The following is a 20,547-nucleotide window of genomic DNA, read 5'->3' as shown; positions in this document are numbered from 1 at the left end:
GCGTAACAAGGAGGTAATTTTATGGCACATCGAAAATTTTTGACGAATAGCGAAGAACCAATCGCCAACAATATGCCGTATTGAAAATAGTATATGCTGTTTTTGTTTTCATTTCCTGTTTTTTTTTTCTTGGCGTATAGTCGTGCATAAGCGGTCATTACGCGGCGGATCACTTACGCGTCATTTGTTGCGTCTTAATTGTTACGAGCAGGTGCTGGAAAATTTCGACCAATCATTAACAGCTGTACGGAAGGAAACAGTGCGGGGTAGTTTGTTATAATCGCCCACATTTTTCAAAGAAAATTTGAGCTTACACAGTTCACGTAGGCGTATTTACTTGGAGAGGCCGGAGGGGAGGAGTAAAGGGCCACTTCACCGCTTTCCCGTCCACCCTCCACCCGAGCTGGGAAAAGTAGGAGGGCAAGGAACGACACCTGGTATATAAATTTGTAGTAATTCATAATCTTATATATACAAACAGCTCAATGCGCTTTTCATAAAAACTAATCGACTGAGCTTTGTAGTTCTTCAGAAAGACTTTATATTAATGGGTCCTTACAGTAAAAAAAGAGATGGCACTCGGCTTATTCTGAAGAGTTCTGCGAAGTACCTTGCATTGTCAGCCGCATGTTTTGTTTAATAAGTGAGAGTTTATTGTACTAGAGTCAGGAGGTTCTTCATACTCATTGTATTTACAACGCCAAACTGAGACTGCGAAGTTTGCAGAGAGAATGCTCAGATGAAGAACAGGTTAAATGTCACGGGCTGCACTTATTAAAATTGACGGTTATTTTTCACAATGTTATTAAACATTGCTGTGTTGTCGCGGTATAGGGCGGCCCTGCACAATCTGTTTGTGCAGATTCTTCCTTGATTTCAAACAACAGTTTTGAAAAGTAAATTATCACTCTGTATTTAAAAAATCACGTCAAGTTGAGAGTAAATGTATAGTTCTCCCTCTCTCCATATATATATATATATATATATATATATATATATATATATGTGTGTGTGTGTGTGTGTGTGTGTGTGTGTGTCCGGCGGACAGAGTCAGCGACGCTTGCCCCCCCCCCCCTCCCCCCACACACACACACGCGCGCGCGAACGAGTTGATACGCCACTGCCAGCTGTATATAATAATAATTATCTGTTTTACTGATTATGTAGTAATTAGTACACTAGGATTGTGTGGCTGGCAGAGAAACACAGATGACCGAACACGGTACGAGTCTCATAACCGTACATTGCATGAGTTTTTGCTCTTTTCTTTCGCCTCAAACATGGCTAAAGTTAGCTTGTACAGTACACCCGGATATGCCCATCGAGCAGTCGCTGCTTGTTTTGAAAAAAAAAAAAAGAAATTAGGTAGCTTCGCACTAGTGGCATCAAGCTTGAAGGACGTGCGGAGCTGGGTGACCTTCTTTGTTTCTCTTCATCTTCTTTTTTCCTTCATCGTTTTGTTTCTTTTTGTCTCCTCTCTATATTTTTTTCTGTCTTTTTTATCTGTCTATTTCTCTTTGTTTCTTTTTATCTATATACATTTCTTTCCCTTTCTCGCTCTTTCTATCTCTCTATCTCTTTTTCCCCTTTCTCTCTATTTCTCGCTTCCACTTCATTTTCTTTCTGTCTTTCTTTCTCTTTCAGTTTTTTTCTTTTTTCTTTCTCTTTCTATGCTATGCTTTACTCTCTCCCTTCCTCATTTTCCTCTTCATCACCCCCACCTCCCTTTCTTACCCCTTGCTATGCTATGCTATACAAGGCTATGTTTTGCTCTGCTAGCGTGCCTGGATAGCCGAGTGGTTACGATGCTCGCCTTCCGATCGTGAATCATCATTATAATCATCATCATCATCCTGGCTCCGCCCACTGCAGGGCAAAGGCCTCTTCCATGTTCCGCCAATGAACCCAATCCTGTGCTTGCTGCTGCCACGTTATACCTGCAAACTTCTTAATCTCATCTGCCCACCTAACTTTCTTTCTCCCCCTCGCGCGTTTGCCTTCTCTTGGAATCCAGTCAGTTACTCTTACTGACCAGCGGTTATCTTGCCTACGCGCTACATGCCCTGCCCATGTCCATTTCTTCTTCATTTCGACTAAGATGTCCTTAACATCCATTTGGTCCCTGACCCACTCTGCTCTCTACTTGTCCCTTAAGGTTACACCTATCATTTTCCTTTCCATTGCTCGCTTCGTCGTCCTCAGTTTCAGTTGAACCCTCTTTGTGAGCCTCCAGGTTTCTGCTCCGTAGGTGTGTACCGGTAAGATATGCAGCTGTTAGATACCTTCCCCTTGAGTGATAGTGGTAAACTAGCATTCATCATTTGAGAGTGCTTGCCGAATGTGCTCCATCCCATCCTCATTCTCCTAGTTACTCCAGTCTCATGGTTCGGCTCCGCGGTTACTACCTGTCCTAAGTAGACGCACTCCTTTACAAATTCCAGTGCCCCGTTACCTGTTCTCGCTGTTCTCTTCCGCTGTTCTCTTCCGAGACTGTTGCACATTACCTTAGTTTTCTGCATATTATTTTCAGATCTACCGTTCTGCTTTCCTTCTCCAATTCAGTAATCAAGAGTTGCAATTAGTCTCCTGGGTCACCTCATCATCAATGCAATCTCATCAGCAAATCGCAGGTTACTAAGGTACCCTCCATTAACTCGTATCCCTAACTCTTCCCAATCTAGGGCCCTCCTGTAAGCACGCGGTGAAGAGCATTGGGTATCTCCCTGCCTTGCACCCTTCATTGGGATTCTGTCGCTTTCTTTATGGAGGACTATAGTGGCTGTGGAGCCGCGGTAGGTTTCTTCAAGTATGTTTTATATATGGTTCGTGGACGCCCTGATTCCGTAGTGCCTGCATTACTGCTGATATCTCGACCGAATCAAATGCCTTCTCGTAATCTGAGGGCTATATAGAGGAGTTGTTTATACTCCACGCATTTCTCCATCCCCTGATTGTGTGAATTTTATCTATTGTCGAGTAGCCTGCACGAAGTACTGCTTGATCCTTTGGTTGATTGAATTCTAATGTCTTAATTCTATTAGCTGCTATCTTTGTAAACAGCTTGTAGACAACGGACAGTAAGCTGATCGGCCTGTAATTTTTCAAGCCCTTGGGATCCCCTTTCTTATGGATTAAGATGATATTAGCATTCTTCCAAGATTCTGGTACCCTTACCGTTAAGAGACATTTCGTATACAGGGTGGCCACTTTTTCTAACACGATGTGTCCACCGTCTTTCAACAGATCTGATGTCACCTGATACTCACCATCTGATCGTGGGTACATGGGTTCGAATCCCACCTCAAAAAGAATTTTACGCCAAGAATTTCTCTCTTGCTTTATTTCTCTCTGCACTCGTTCTCTCGTTAACGGTGGTTTGTTGGCCCGCGCTCGCTACAACTTGCGCCGTCACGCGCGCCAACTGGCTGACGCGGGCCAAGAAACCACCACCAACTTGTCGGCCTACCGCTGCAACAGAGCCGGCGATCGCGGCCACAGCTAATTTCGTTCGCTCAAACCACGGCTGAGAGAAGCACCTTCGCTGCGCGAGAATGCGCTAGTCACGTGCTTTTTTTGTATTTCGCGGGCTTTCTTTCTTTATCGCGAATAATGCAATGGGGTTTTCTGAAGACGTTCTCGAACTTTGCAGGTCGCATTTCTTGCCTGAAGTCAATATTTATAAATTTAGTTAAATAATCTTAATTACCAAATTAATTAATTACAAAACAAAACATTGGATGTAGTGCGCAAGGTGGCTGTCAGCAATTTGCAACTGATTTCACTCGCCTGCCTCTAATATTGCATTTTTTAACCCTTGGCTAAAGATAGCTGGGACACCCGGTGTGCGCGCGCATATATATATATATATATATATATATATATATATATATATATATATATATATATATATATATATATATAGATATATATATATATATACAGGGTGTTTCAGCTAAAAAGCACCAAGTATTAAAAAATTAAACATAGGTGCTACGCATCTCCAATTAGTGCAGTATTGTTCTGAGACATATAGAGCACGTGAGAATATTTTTCCCAATCCGCCAAGCTCGGTAATTAACAAAGATTACTTAATGAACTTTTTAAATAGTAACTCTAGAGAAAAGTTTCCACTACAAAAGTTGTAGCGCTTGTTCAGAAACATCGAATTTTTAAATTTATGCTAAGATAACTCCCCTGCTTAATTTTTTTTCCGGCGTTCCTTTAAAGCGCGCGAATTTTAAAAAATAGCACGTGCCTGCCGCCTAACGCGCGGCGCTTTTAGTGCCCTCAAATGTAAGTTGAACGAATTATCAAAGGCTGCTCCGTGCACGAAGGTCGATTGAGCAGGCTGCCGGTGACTGCGATGGACGCTAAATGATGATAGAGGCGTACCATCCAAAACAAAAAACAACATGTATGGAAGAGCGGCCGTCACGTGTGAGTGCATCTTTTATCTCGGTCCTGCACCACGCTGTCACCCTCGCCCCTTCCAATGTGTTTCTTCATTGGTGCGAAAAAAGAAAAAAAAAATGCCTACCCTACATCAAATGCTACCTACGGTCTCATGTAGCATTTGCTCCGTGGCTGCCGCTTTTTTGTTGAAGAATATTTATTTGTTGTTGTTGAAACGGTATGCTCATTTTGTCGCTTAACGTCCATCGCAGTCACCGATAACCTGTTACACCGATCTTCGTGCACGAAGCAGCCTTTGATAATTCGTTCAACTTACATTTGAGGGCACTGAAAGCGCCGCGCGTTTGGCGGCAGTCACGTGGTATTTTTTTAAAATTCGCGCGCTTCAAAGAAAGGCCGGAAAAAAATCAAGCAGGGGAGTTATCTTAGCACAGATTGAAAAAATCAGTGTTTCTGAACAAGCGCTACAACTTTTGTATTGAAAACTGTTCTCTAGAGTTATTATTTAAAAAGTTCATTAAGCAATCTTTGTTAATTGCCGAGCTTGGCGGATTGAAAAAAATGTTCTGACGTGCTCTATATGGCTCATAACAATACTGCACTAATTGCAGACGCGTAGCGCCTATGCTTAATTTTTTATTACTTGGTGCTTTTTAGCTGAAACACCATATATATATATATATATATATATATATATATATATATATATATATATATATATAATATATATATATAAACGAAAGAGGGGTATCGATCGATGGCTCGTTTCTTTGTTAGACACAACCCAATGAAACCAACAGAAATTGAAGCTAAGGAAGGTATATAGGAGACATTATTTGGTAGCTTTTAACTGTAGCATAGTAATTATGACATAAATGGCAATGAATGAAAGTGGATGAAAAATCAACTTACCGCAGGTAGGGAACGAACCTACAACCTTCAGATTACGCGTCCGATAATATATATATAATTAACTATTTCTGGGGGGGGGGGTGTAACTGAACCTGCCAAAACCCCTACCTGGCTACGCAAATGTATCGGTTGACAGATAGTCAGCCTAGCTGTGGTAGTAAGGTAGAGAGGTGGGCGAGTTGGAATTAATGCATATTGTAAAAAAGTCAGCGCAAACGAGACGGAACACAAGAAAGGAAGGACACAGTACGAGCGCTGCGCTCGTACTGTGTCCTTCCTTTCTTGTGTTCCGTCTCGTTTGCGCTGACTTTTTTACAATATGCATCAATTCCAACTCGCCCAGCGCTCGTACTGTGTCCTTCCTTTCTTGTGTTCCGTGTCGTTTGCGCTGACTTTTTTTACAATAAGCTGTGGTAGATGTATTGAAGGGTTGACAACCCCCGCCCTCTTGAGGGAGTTTCCGGATGCAGATGACACATTGCAAGCAAAAAAAAAAAAATAACTATCTTATCGACAAAATATTCGTGTTTATCTGCCAATCTTCTTTCGTAAACAACCATCATTGACACACAATCAGTTATAGCGTTCTTAAAGCGAAATTTGCATATTACACGCTATACGCCTCTCCCCATCGTTGTCGTCGTCGCCGACTGGGTCGTCTCCCTCGGGAAAATGATAAAGCTACGCCTCTGTTTAGAGCACTTAAATGTGCATTATCCGCTTGTTTCTTCGCGGTCTTGCACACTACGTTGCTCGCATGGTCTCATAAAGCAAGTGCATCCATATATACCGCCTTCGCCGCCAGCCTGTTCGCATATTCGGCAGATGGCGCGAAAACACCGACAGCAGCCAGGATATTCGCCCACCAAGACCCCGTACAAGGCGTGGCCTTAGAATTCAAAGCGGATGAAAGTATCAACTGGTCAGCGGTTGAGAAAGATAGAGTATTTGTAGGAAAGACAACAACAACAACAACAACAACAACAGAAGAATGATAGCCAGATTACTATGCGATGATCAACACCCAAATACTTGACGCAACCAATTTTCAAAGGGTATGACAGTAAACACGATAATCATCATCAGCTTCAGACACCAGTGGAGTACAATTAACTGCAAGTAGCGTTACTGTGGGAGCAATAAAGGCGGCTCCTGTCCAAGAAGGATATGTGTATACCAAAAAAAAAAAAAATGCTGCTACCACACGTCGTTCTGCGCCAGGAGTAGGGAGTGATACAGTTTTAGTAGATGTAGGATTCAATGCTGATGGAAGCAAAAACTGCTGAACAGTCCAAATCAGCAAGAAACGTTTGCGGTATATGAAGAAAAAAACAGTTAACTGCAAGGTATGGAGGTATAGCGTTTGAACTGGGACAAAGTGTAGAATAATTGACAGCTGGGCTAATTGGTAATAGTTCTCAAACATCTTGAATCAACGGACAAGAGAAGATAGAAGGACAAGACTTCTATCTTCTGTTGTCCGCGTCGTAATGTGCGCTGTTTTCAAGATGTCTAAGGGACAAATAGTGATAGGCGTAATGTTACTCTGCGATAGGTTTTACAAAAAACCCTTTCTTCAGCGTAGGGTGGCAAGTTCAGCAAGGTCGACAGCTGGACAGGCTTGTGACTAATCATCATAAGAAGCAGCGCAAGGAACGAGGCAAAGCGGAGGAAACCCAAGTAAATGCGAGGTTTACTTGTGTTTTGTCCGCTTTGTCCTGTTGCTCGCGCTGCTCCCCCCGCACATCATGATGGCAGGGTTCCAAACCGCAGGCGCAACTCAGTTAACCTTCTTCGCTTTCCTTTGTCTTTTATCTACATCTGAAAAACATCCTGCTGAAAAGATGACTCTTGCCTGTTTGTAATTGAACGCCATTACAAGCATGATGATGTTTACTGTGACGCGGGCGTACCCACCTTTCCTCACCTTTCGCCTCTCTCCCATCACGTGCAAACGTAGACGTCTTCGTCGTCGCTCGATGAACAAATGGCCGAAAAGTGCGTCGCACGCGCGCATGGCTACGACGAGCGTTCACGTCAGGTCGTCTGAGAGTGAGCAAGCGACAATTGTTTATGATTGTTGGAAAAAGCTGAAAGAACAATTCTGCTGGCCGCACCGATACACACGTATGCGCAGGTGATAAGCATTGCCTAGCGACATTTTTTTCTGCTCGTGCAAGTGGACATACGTTCTTACCAGCATCAGCCAATTACGAAACAGCATAGTATCAGCGAATGCATTAACCCAATGACAAACACAGTGGACAAAAAAAGAAAAAAAGAAAGCTCACCGCGGCTATGATCCTATAGTTCTCTTCAAACATGGCTTGGTGAGTGACCACAATAGCGGAGTCATCATATAGCCACTTCTCTGTGCACTGTATGCTTCACAGCGCACGGCGTGTCTCACTCGTACGTCTCCGTTTTCGGCGCGCTGTTATTTGTTAGCCATTAACTGTCATGCCCATAGTGTGGCACATACTGCGGCATGTAAGTTGCACAGCGCGTTGGTTTCGTCTATTATGGCGGGAACAAACATGAGGGACAGACAAGGCGCTGAACTATCAACCACTGCTTCGTTAATTGCTGGGGAATGCAATATGCACACAGGTTTAGCGCATGAACACCCACAAAAACATGGTGCCTGCGCAGATATAGAATAAAAATCATCACACGACATGCGTCGGCAAAGCGGGCTCTCATGTTTTTAACAGATAAATGATCGCACAGCCATGCAGGGAAACCGAAGTTACACTAGACAGGCATTTCCGCAACCAACGAGCCCAGTTCGGCACACTCCTGATTTCGTCTAGACGATTAGTCTTGATCTCGTGTCAGTCCGCGAATACGGCACATATATGCATATCCGGTGTCGTAACATGTTTGGCAGAGGGGTTGATAGATTTTTCAGCCCTGATATAAATTAGTGGGAGAGGAGGCGAACAATCAATTGGGCAACGGGGGCACATGCGCCTGTATATTTGAGATACACGCGTCAGCGAGACCCGCACTTCACGCGGAGGAACCTTCACTCTTGAGTTCGGCAAAAAGCTTTTTATTTATTTCTTTTTAAACAGCGAACCTGTTTAAGCTAGCCGTAATTTGTGTGTGCGGCCTATCAGCAAACTCTCATCATCATGAACGGGTACGTGCCACAGAATTTGGGCAGATCCCACTACTCACCGCTACGGCGTGACCTGTAATAACCCTGAGAACGAGTACAGAGATAGAGAGATAAAGAAAAAAAAAAGAAAGAAACAGAGAGACGGAAAGAAAGGTATAAAGAAAGAGAAAAACTCTTGCCGAAAAAAAGTACTTCACGAGGCGGGATTCGAACCACCGTAGCCTCGATCCGAAGGCAAACGTCCTAATGACTCGGCTATTCAGGCACGCTAGCAGAGCATAGCATATAGCCTTGTATAATATAGTGTAGCAAGGGGGTGGGAAAGGGAAGTGAACGTGAGGAGGAGGAGAAAATCCCACTACTCACCACTGGTTCACTGAGAGAGAGAGAGAGAGAGAGAGAGAGAGAGAGAGAGAGAAATAATGGAAATAAAGGCATAGAAAGATAAAAAGGCTTGACACGACTAGTGCGAAGCTTCCTTACTAGCGGACGGGAAAGGCAACGGCGGCTGCGAGAAGAGCCCGAAGCGATGGAAGCCCTACGCCAACGACGACGCGCCCGTAGATCAATGAGAGGTGCGAACGCTCGGTTCTGGAGTTTGGACATCCGTGTCGTGACTAACCTAGCTAAAGCCTAGCAACAACCTGGAAGGAAGCATATGAGACTTCAGGATCGTCCAATTTCGCTGTTTCAAGCCTTGCGCGACTTAGTGCAAGCTTCGCCTTTTTTTATTTTTATTTTGTGCAATGAATAAACGTTCACCCCCACCGCAATCGATATCGGTTTTCGAACGTGCATGGTTGAGTTTCATGTATATAGTCCAACCCGACTATTTCGAACTCGTATAAATAAAATTACCTTTTATATCGAACTATTTTCGTACACTACGATGCTTTACCGTCAATGCAAAGGAAAGTCGACGTCTACATCGAACAAATATATCCGGAACGCTTCATACGTCGAACATCGGGCTGCTTGAAAAGCCCCAAGAAGTTGGCTTTCCCTCACAAATTGTTGGCTTTTCCTCGCGGAAGGGTGCTTTCCCGCACGTATTTGGGAGTGTGAGCGGTATGATTAGGAGGGCGCCGCGTGGAGCAAGTACAAACTACCGCTGGCCACCATGCGCATCCGTGATTCATGCCCCATCATGCCCCATCACATAAACCGCACCCCCAACTGCAAACCACGGAAAAATAAAAACAGAAAACAACAAAAATCCCCGCGTATTGCCGTGAAGCCTGCTTTCTTGCATTATCGTGAAGCAGTGCCACGAAGCCAACTTGCGCGCCCAAATTCGCACCGAAAACACGGTGAAATCTTTAAAAGTTTTATATCGAACTGTGCGGTACATCGAAGTGACTCCCGGTTTTTCTTTCTCTTTTTTTTGCAAGTTCGGCATATACGGCTTTAACTTATATACGGGGAGGTTTCACTTTCCCGCTTCAGGTACCAGCCATGCAGGTATTCCGAAATCCAGTGTATAGTATTTGTCGTCACCACTCTTTACTGTCACGCTCTCTTGTGTGTCATCAGGAATTTCACACTAAAAACGGTTGCTCCCTTTAAGGCGTCTTTTTTGTCCCACAACCACGATCATAAGGTATCTTGCGCGCATCTCTCTATCTTTCTTATATTTTTTCTTGCTTCAACGCCGCGCACTAGGTACTATCATGCGACTAACGGCATGCGTGCTTTAAGCTTGACACATGTAGGGTTCTTGATACGAAACTGTCCAGTTCTCAGTTTTGAGAAAAGGTACACAAGCAAGACTGATGCTAATTATTTATATGGGATAAAAAAAGATAACAAAGAAGACTCCCCAAAGGAAGCAAACAGTTTTTAGAGTGTCAGCACAGAACTACCTTCTTTTTCTTTCTTTTTTTTAACAATGCGCGAGATACGGCGCTTTCACAGACCTCGCACACATTCTGTGGGACTGTAACAGGGTTGTCGTTGGTGGCTACTTTGCGCCAAATTGGCTACGTTACGACCCTGTCTGGCGACAAAATTTCAGGTTGGCTCCATGTCTGCTTTCTGGCTACTTTGAGCTTCGATTTTTTGGCTTATTTATTAGCCATTCTTCTTATTATTTTAGATAAAATAGCAAGAAAGCCTAAAGGGTATAACCATTGTTCGCAAGCTTTACTGTAGTGTTGGCCTAGGCGCAGACATGTCCTCCCCACGCCAGCGGCCTACTGGCTACAGGGCGCGACTCTAAAGACTGAGTGACGCACGCATGTAAACATACGCGTGGCTATAGCACACTGCTGAAGCTAGATTCTAATGCTGAAGCACAGCTCGTGAAAGAGATATCGCGCAAATTGAAGCCGGACTGTCAATCATCGATCACATTTCGCTACTTGAAGCAGGACTGGTATTATGGTAACTATGTGCCAATTTCGGTCTACGGCTTCAAGGTTAAAACAGCTTCAACGTAGAGAATTTCTCGGAAAAGCGGGGCATACTTTGCAAATGACATTGTACAATTCTTACGCAAGTCCTGCATCTAATCCTGCATCCACTGCGTACTTTTAACAGCGAAGCTGTTTAGCAAATCGTTCCCTGTGAGTCGATCGCAGAAAACTATCATCATCTTCCCGGGTCTATGCGGCTACCTGAGAACGAGTACAAAGAAAGAAAGAAAGAAAGAAAGAAAGAAAGAAAGAAAGAAAGAAAGAAAGAAAGAAAGAAAGAAAGAAAGAAAGAAAGAAGCCCCGCCACGGTGGTCTAGTGGTTATGGCGCTCGACTGCTGACCCGAAGGTCGCGGGATCGAATCCCGGCTGCAGCGGCTGCATTTTCGATGGAGGCGAAAATGTTTGAGGCCCGTGTACTTAGATTTAGGTGCACGTTAAAGAACCCCAGGTGGTCGAAATTTCCGGAGCCCTCCACTACGGCGTCTCTCATAATCATATTGGGGTTTTGGGACGTTAAAGCCCAGACATCATTATTAAAGAAAGAAAGAAAGAGAGAGAGAGAGAGAGAGACGGAAAGAAAGAAGTAAAAAAAAGAAAGAGAAAAGTTCTTGCCGAAAAAAATTCCTTGCGAGGCGGAATTCGAACCCGCGTACCCTCGATCCCAAGGCCAGCGTCCTAACCAGTCGTCTATCCAGGTACACTAGCAGAGCATAGTATAGCCTTGTATAGTGTAGCAAGGGGGTGGGAAATGGAAGTGAGCGTGAGGAGGAGAGATTTGATGGCGAGGAGGAGAGAAAGGAGGAGGGGAGAGAGTAAATCGCAGCACAGAAATAATGGGAAAGCGAGAAATAGAAAGAAATGCAGAAAGCAAAAGAGAGACAGAGAGAACATCAACGAACGAGAGAGAAAGAAGTACAGAGAGAAAAAAATTACAGCATATCCACGGGTGAATGATGAAGAGCTTGGGCGAAGCTCCCGAAGCAATCAATGTCTCGGGATTCGCTTCTCGTTGAGCCCGTTTCGCAGCGCATCGTCCATGCTCCGCCAACGATCCGACACGCACGGCGACGATCCAGGAGAATGAGAGAGGCGCTCGCTCCCCGCGCAGCAGCCAATCGGAGAGCAGCAGCACTTCCAGCGCCATCTAGTGTCGAATCACACAAGCGCGATATTGCACACAATTCTATTAGACCAACGCCATCTAGGAAATGAGACGAGAAATGGTGACGACGACACAGATAAGGTCCCTATATTTATAAAGGTAGCGACAACTACACGCGCGCCCTCTCGAGGGGTCCAAGGAGCAGCGATAGCAGACGACGCGCCGCTCGCTCCCGTGCATATTGCTGGCGCCTGAAACCGAACTCGGTGCTCGCTTGAACCGCTAAATTATTCATATTTGTGGCTTAAGATACTCATCAGTTATCAAACTACAGGGAAAATAACGTTAACGAGCACGGAGCACGTTAAATATTGAAATAAAACGCGTGCGTTTCCGAAGCAGGTTCCAAGCGGGTTCCCCACAACAGCAGTCATGCAGGGCGTTTTTTTTTTTCTTTGCATATTTTGACATTCAGCGTAACTTGAAGAACAGGTGGTGTTTGGGTGAGTTAAAAGTGCTTGTTTTCTGGCTCGAATAAAATAGGCAGGTAGTCAGCGTACTGGTACTTTCGGAAACTTCATCGGGCACCTAGCGATCTTGTATTGCGTAGCGCAAAGTACGCGCTATTATTGGTTTGACTGTGTTTGTCAGTGTTCGGAAGTCTTCCCACGGTTACACGGTATTTTTAACTAAGCTTATTTTCTTTATACTCTAAGAGGTTTCTGCAGAAAGGGTGTTCCAATTGCCTACTGGGAGGTGACAAGGGGTGGTAGAAAGTCTTTCACTTTTCTTTCCGCATTCCGAATCAGGGGTGACTCGTGGTCTGTAGAATTTCTGCAGATTGGCTGTAAGTTTTTTTGTAAGGGTCCCCATTGACTACTGCGCACAAATCCACGGCATAAAGAATGCCGAAGAAATAATAGCGTTACTGAGATAATGCTCATGCATATGCACGAACAAAAGCACACCGGCCAGGCGAAAGGCTGCTTGAAGTTATAACCATTACAAAATCACTTACTTCGCATATCCGGGTGTTTTCTGGGCGCACAAATTTCTTGCGACTGATTTTGTTGGGCCTTCCTTCAGCATATATTTTTGTCACCGCGAGGAACGAAAAAAAAAAAAAGCTTTTTCTCTCCGCGCGGGGAGGCAACCGAAGGCATAGAGACCCGACATACACTCTAAGCCAAAATCGAGTATTTTGGGAGTGTTTCTGCCACACAACAACAATCGTCATCCACCTCGCGTGCTTTCCTCGCGTTATCACCCCGGTCGCGGCACTTCCCGGTCACGAACGGCACGCGCGTTATCAGCATGACATAGCATTCTTGACAGGAAAGTGACGAGAGCTGGGTTTTCAAGAAAGGAAACGCGAGCAAGCCAGATGATGATTATTGGTGTGTGGCAGAAATACTCCCCAAATACTCGATTTTGGCTTAGAGTGTACTAGCACGTCACGCTCCAAACATTAAATTCAAACGCGGAATTCCTGCGTCCACTCAACTTCAGGTACATAAACGCTTCTAGTTTGCAACAACAGTGCGACAGAGGCGCGTGAAGTACTCTCTACGTGCTAAAATCGCCCCACTCCACGCTTGAAAACAGCGATCCGTACCTATCGCCGGCACAGCGCTGCCGCCGCTGGACCCTTTGGGCGGGGCGCGAAGGCGAAAAGGTCACGTGTCGCCAACCGACCTATCGCAGGGCGCGGCGGCTGGATCAAGACCTTTCGCTACTTTTGAAAAATAGGGGGACTTTAGACACAGATGGTGTACAGCGCCATCTAGAATATCGTCCCTGAACTGCAGTTTTACATCTATGAGACAGCTCCATCTATTGCATCATACGGGAGATCCGTTTACGCCGGACAACGGAGACGTGACAAGGTTAGACTAAGAGGAGCTACGCCCCTAAAAGAAAGAAAGAGGAAGCAAGCTAGCATCGCGTCGTCTAGCGACAAGATACCGCATCACCTGGCCAAGTCGCGCATGCGCAGTAGCTAAGCCCCGCCCACCGACGGAGACATCGCGCGCAACGTCCGCATAGCCTGGCTGCGTACTCCCGAGTAGGAAGCCGCGCATCTCGAAGCTAGACGTGTCGGTCGAGTACCAGCGGCGATGGGTCCGTGCTTCGCTGTGCCAAGCTTTGCGCGACTTATTGCAAACTTCCCGCAATTTTTGTGTACGTCCTTGTGCTACCGTTTGTCACTCATGCATTAATCACCGTAAGAGACGTCAACCTCCCATATGGGTTGGTACAAGCTCATCTGTGCTCCCTCCTTGTATCCGCCTGTGGATTGTTCCCGTGACCCCACAGCAGGGGCGTAGCCAAGGGGTGGGGGGTTGGGGGGGTTCAAACCCCCCCCCCCCCCGAAATTTTTCAATTTTGCTTGCGTATATATACACGCACACATACAAACGCACGCACGAAGATACATGAAGTATGGTTGAACCCCCCCCGAAAAAAATTTCTGGCTACGCCCCTGCCCCACAGGGTGTAGTGGCAATGTTCCATAAAACCAGAGTCATATATATATATATATATATATATATATATATATATATAATATATATATATATATATATATATATATATATATATATATATATATATATATATATATAAAGGAACCCCATGTGGTCGAAATTTCCGAAGCCCTCCACTACGGCGTTCCTCATAATCATATCGTGGTTCTGGGATGTTAAACCCTAACAATTATCATTATATATATATATATATATATATATATATATATATATATATATATATATACGTGTAGCCTACCGTCCTGGGTACAGTCCTAAAGGTTGTCTATATACTGTGTTTGTCAAAGGGATACTGTACAAAGCATGAAAAAATGAGGGAAGCATGGAAATTCGGCTGGGAAGACGTGACTTACACAGTGTTTATTTCCCTTATTTTTAAGCAGATGGCTGAGTTTTTGGCCGATTGAGAGCGCGTGGGTCTGCGCGTCGATGGCCGTGAAGAGTCAGCAGCAACAGAAGCGGGTAGCCGTCGCTCGCCTGGACTAAAGCCCCTCCATCGTGTCTGCTGTCGGCGGAAAACGCATGGAGGGGCTTTAGCCTGGACGTCTCTGCGCTTTGTTCGCCGGCAGCATCAGCGGCGCGACGCCACCGGTCTCCCGTGCTGCCATTGGCTGTGGCTATACGACGGTGCAATCGCCGCACGCGCGTCGGCAGCCGGGAGCACGGTTGGCAAGCCAGTTTCCGTCGAAGACAACGTCACTTCTGCTAGTCCACGGCGCGGCAGTTTGTGAAAAACGACGCTAGTTTCTGCCTGAAAATAAGGTTGTAACGACAAATTTCAGCATCCAAGCTTTCATTTGAGCTAAATATCTCGGCGGCAAAATTTTTGTTCGGTGTTCCTATAATCGCATGGTGTCGTTCGCGAGTAGTTCCTTTACTTCACTCGACATATTACCCCTGCCAGTCATCCTCGGATTATCCGATAATGGCACGGGCGGCGCACAAACACGCAAAAAGAAAAAAAAAGGGGGCCTGCGGGAACGTTCCCTTTGCCATAAACAATAAAAGTTTGACGTTTTCTACGAACGGTGGCACCGGCAAGGCTTCGAGGGGCGCTTCAGGCTAACTCGGCTATCTGGGATTCTTCAGCGGACGCCGAATGTTATACGAGTGCTTGTCCTGAACAGGAAGCGCTTGAGCATCCCTCCCAAAAAAGGAAACTTCGTTCGCCACGTCCACCCTCGTTGTTTTAGCCAATTTGGCTGCATCGGCGGGACGAGCGCCGACGCGGCATCCTCGAGACAGATCATTGCGCAACAAGGTCCTTGCCGTTCGTCGGGACGTAGCGAGAAACGTCGCGCTGGCTCCGGATGCGCGTCGCCGCCGCCCCGGGGCCCACGACGTCTCTCTGTACTGACGTAGAGGGTTCTAGAGGCGGGCTTCGGCCACGGACCCCGAGGGCGCTGGCGGCGAGACGCCTTTGATCTGGCGAGCCAAGGGGCTCCGACGTCACTCGACGCCGCTCGGCTGGCTCGAGAGGTCCGCTGCCCCGGGCTCGCTTTATTGATGCTATGGGGCCGCGCGGTGCGCAAGCACGAGCACTTGTTCCGACTCTGCAGCGGGCGGCTCTCCAATGCGAAAGAGACCGCGTATACGCGCGCTCTCTTTGTGCGATGGCTTCCCGCTTACCTCCGCAGCGCTGGTCTTGGGAATTCCTTCTTCGTTGCTCTTTGCCTCCCCTCTCGCTTTCCGCAGGACGCACGAGCTGGAACTGATTGAGTGGTCGGGCGTGTAACGCTCAAAGTGAAAGTAATAATCGTGACCATGAACGGACGATCCACCTGCCAAAGATCGCCCGTACATGGGGACGAAATAGAAGGAATTCGTTAGCACTGTATATACTTGAGCGACATTGAATGCATCGTTATTTGATAACCGCAAGAGTTCGCGATGCGAGCGTAAGAACTACGTTACATGGATGAAGTTGTCTGTGATTATAATGTCATTATAGCACTTTCGAAAGGACAGACTGAGGGTCCCAGCAATGCGATTTCATCTCTTCGAGATCTGTCGCATAGTACAGTAAAACCTCGGTGATACGAATCTCGCGGAGTCGCCAAAAATATTCGTATCATCCGAAATCCGTATCACCAGAAAACATGGAAAATTAGTATGCGGCAGAAGAAAGGTGGTTTAATTTATTGCTTCTCAGCGCCTCAGTAACGCCATAAACAGCTCTTGATGATTGTCAGTGAAGTTTTTAGACGTGAACAATCACTTATACTCGTAAATATACAGTGCGTGCGTGTGTAATTAATGAACCAGATGTGTTGTGACCCGCGACAGCTAGTAGCCTCTTATCTTAAGCACGCTTTTCTGCATGACATGAGTGCACCACAGCGAAAGTGACCTAAGGAGAGCTTTGCACGGGATAGATGAAGGCCAGAAAACGCGAAGACGCATTTAGGCCTCCAAGATATTCGCGCGCTACGACGCGCCGCGGCGCGCATGCCCGCGCGTGATTAAAGTCGCGTGATTGGCGCGTGTTCCACGAAATCGCGGGCAGCACCTGTTCGCACATGCGCCGTAGCGTACGTTCGTATCAAATGTCGCGGGGTGAAAATCGGTTCGCAACAAACGTATACTCCATTACACTGTAGGTTAATGGGCCTTGGCCGGGACCACAGAAAGATTCGCATCACCCCAAAATTCGTACGAGCAGTGACCGTATCACCGAGGTTCTACTGTATACAACTACAGCTCTTTAGCCCTTTATGCGCGGCCCTGTTTCAAGTATTACGGACATTTTCAAAATCTCTAGTATTAATGTTCTCCTTAAGGTATTCTATTATTTATAAGTGTCCTTTTAAACGCATACGTCATGTACAGAGGGCTCGAAACAAGAGAGAAGTTCAGGGAAACATGGAGGCTTGAGGTGATGAGAAATCGAACAGAGAATGTCGCTAGAGCCAATGTTCCGACAAGTGGACTTGTCCTCGTCAAGGCAGCAACAGCCAGCAACTACGGCAGCTGATTCATGGCTCAGCGCAAAGCCCCTCCCCCCCATTCTTTTCTTTCTTCTATATATGCCCCCCCTCACCCCATTTCACAAACAGACTGTCCTTTCTCCCCTCCTCCTTTTTCATTTCTTTTTACGCACTTGTTCTCTTCTCCTCCTTGTGATTGGGGGAGAGTGAGCAAAGCGCACACACACGCTGCTAAGGATGGCCGTTGATACAGATATTTTGTAAAAATGCTATGGCAGTCAGGCATCTGTCGTCTTCGCCCACCAACTTATGTCGAGGCGGAAATACTTTGCCACAAATAAAGTGACATTGAAATTAATTTAAAAAAAAAACCGTTCACTTCTTAATTATTTACTTGAGGGCGGTTGTTTATAGGGGAAAGCTGTAGTTCGTCCCAATTTATAGCATACCATTTTTTTTTTGAAATAACGAAAATTGCGCGTAATTTGATATATACATCGTCAGATTTTGGTAATGGAATCATCGAAACCCAGCGCACCGGGTGCACATGAAACGCGGCCGCTCTGTTACGTCAGACCGGAACTTCCCGTGACGAACTTTGAATAAAAGCGCGTCGCGGCAGTATCATAGCAGTATCTTGCCGTCAAAAGCGGAAAGTTATCTCACTAGCACCGGCGGATCGCCTTACTTACGTTTGGTGTGTATCTGTTTTCTTTGCGCTGCGCAAAAGAACCGCAGTTCCCACCTTTGCTTTCACTGTACAGCATAAAACTCGGGGGCAGCCACTGCGACGCTTCTTGTTGCAGACAAGTGAAAGAGCGCTGGCATTAATAGAATGCGCGGCGCTTCGCCTCTTCTCGAGGGCACAAACATACCGATAACAGAATGACCCCCTCTCTCTACTTCCCTCCATTGCAGCATTCACACGACCGAACACTGACGCTATTGCTGTCTGACCGGGGTCACACAAGTGCGCAGCAGCCGTTTCAGAGAGAGAGAGCACAATGCGGACACGAAGCTGCTCAAACTCCACCAATCATTTTTGGCAAGAGGAATGCGCTCCGCGGTCACGCAATAACAGTCGTCCAAATGAAACACGGAGCAGACATTGCGGTCTGGGCGGGATACGTATTCGCATTGTTCATTGCTGGGTATACGAGTGTATATATGCATATATATAAAAAGGCGACCGTAGCGTCGAGATCGTTTGAGCGCGTATCTGCTCTTCCGGTTTCTAGATTCTTTCAGTTTCGCAAAAAGAAACCGACGTAGCGGGATCGTCTTAGAGCGAACATATATGTAGGGCTGTGTGCGCACGTTGCAATAAACAGGTCGCGGAAGATCTGCAGCCGTAATGCAACGCTCGATATGAAGTCGTTATTACGAGGTATGCATTAATTTCGAGACCATCCGGAATTCCTTGACGTGCTCTCAGATCACGGCTAACGAGCAGCGCCTTTCATTCCGTATAGCGATGTATAATGCAGACTCACGGCGGCTGGGAATCAAACCCGCGTCCTCGTGATCGGCAGCCGAGTCACTGCTGCACGTGTGCATGCGCTTTTTTTTTATTTTTTAAAGTGCGAATACCTTTGCAAATCAAATTTGCTGTAAGGCAAAATAACAGCTGAAAAATAATAATAAAAAAACATGCTTATTTCTCGCTTTTCGGGAGGAGGTCTTTCTACGCCAAAGCTGTCGCCACTGAGTCACCCGCGCCGTCGGCAGCGCGCAGAGTCAGTTGTAATGAGAACTACGCACACAAAACCGCTGGCGGAGGTGTTGCCGAGTCGTGCGGAATTTCCCCATATTGTGGGAACAATGAGACGTTCAAAAAGAAATGAATTTATATATATATTTATTTATATATTTGGCGATGTAAAACGTAGGATGGCATTTGGTGTGGTGCCGGTATCAACAATGGTAACAATAATTACTTTTGTTAGTAGCCAATCGATTTGCAAGTCAATAAGCGTGCATAAACCTTAAAGCAGAGGCTGCTACGCATAGTTTCGAAATACGATCTTGATGTGTGCAATAAGATTCGGTCGCGCTTGCGGCCACTGACTAAAGAAATGTTGCAAACCTTCGATGGCGTTTACGAAAGCGGCTTTTCAAATGAGCTCAGCAGACAGGAAGAGATGCTTGACGTTCCAACAAAGCGGGTAAGAGGATTCATACATTAAAGAGCTGGCTTCATCCGTTGTGGGACATGTTGTATACTCTCTGGAGTATATTTATATGTACCCACTTACTCGCCCCTTGATGTAAACCTTGTACGCATGTCATTAATCGATGAACACACTGAAAAGTGAACATTTGAATTCGGCACGTATTTGTCTCTTCGTAATGCCTTTAAATTGAAGCCACTTGTAGCTATGACCCAGACGCGGACACATTCTTATTTTCTAAGACTAGGCATGCAAACACAAGAGAGAAGTCAAGACACCACAAACGCCGTTCGTGGTGTCTTGACTTCTCTCCTGTTGAGGCACACCTTCGCCTGGTGAACGCAGTGCCCTTCACACCCGCTCATTTTACGTACGAAACACAGATACTTGGTGTATCAACAGTGCACTCCATAGCTTCCTGTGTCAAAAATTTGGCAACCAGATTTAAGCTACCAACCATGGTTCCTGGAGCTACCAGCTATTGGCAACATCAATGGAAGGCCTTCGCAGTAAACATGAAATACCAGTCGTTGCAGTACTGCAGTTGGCATCGCATCGTCTGCTCGAAAAGTACCAGTACTGTATACACTCGTGTATGCATTGATGGCTCTCTCACCAAGGAAACTTCGACATCAGATTTCGTCATTCCTGAGATTGTGTGAAGATTATGCGGCTGGGTCATCTTATTGCCTTCAACAGCAACGGAGATTGTAGCCATTTTACTAGTAATCAGCTGTATTAAATTGCCAAAGACGCCAAGAAAGTAGGTCGTCATTCCTTGGCGGCCCTTACGTGCATTGAAAACGTGACTATGCATAACAAGCAGATATACATGCCAAATTATAAAATAACGTTCGAAAGCTGCAGAGTTAAAACAACATGTGGTATTCCGGTGGATACGAAGTCATTACGGAATGAAAGGAAATTAAATGGCGGA

General features: G+C 45.8%; 1 protein-coding gene and 1 long non-coding RNA gene across 2 annotated transcripts in view; one reads left to right on the top strand and one right to left on the bottom strand.

Moving 5' to 3' along the window:
* LOC119376275 (mitochondrial import inner membrane translocase subunit Tim21) overlaps positions 1–20,547 on the bottom strand; it is a 115,137-nt gene that overhangs the window by 15,697 nt on the left and 78,893 nt on the right. The gene's annotated exons all lie outside the window — the stretch shown is intronic.
* The window catches only part of LOC125756359 (uncharacterized), a 277,981-nt gene continuing 268,620 nt past the window's right edge, over positions 11,187–20,547 (top strand). Inside the window, exon 1 of the long non-coding RNA XR_007414438.1 lies at positions 11,187–11,210. This is a non-coding gene — a long non-coding RNA (uncharacterized LOC125756359). The remainder of the gene's footprint in view (positions 11,211–20,547) is intronic.

The sequence above is a fragment of the Rhipicephalus sanguineus genome, chromosome 1 (genome assembly GCF_013339695.2).
Source record: "Rhipicephalus sanguineus isolate Rsan-2018 chromosome 1, BIME_Rsan_1.4, whole genome shotgun sequence".
Classification (NCBI taxonomy): Eukaryota; Metazoa; Arthropoda; class Arachnida; order Ixodida; family Ixodidae; genus Rhipicephalus; species Rhipicephalus sanguineus.
This window is presented reverse-complemented; position numbering and strand designations above follow the sequence as displayed.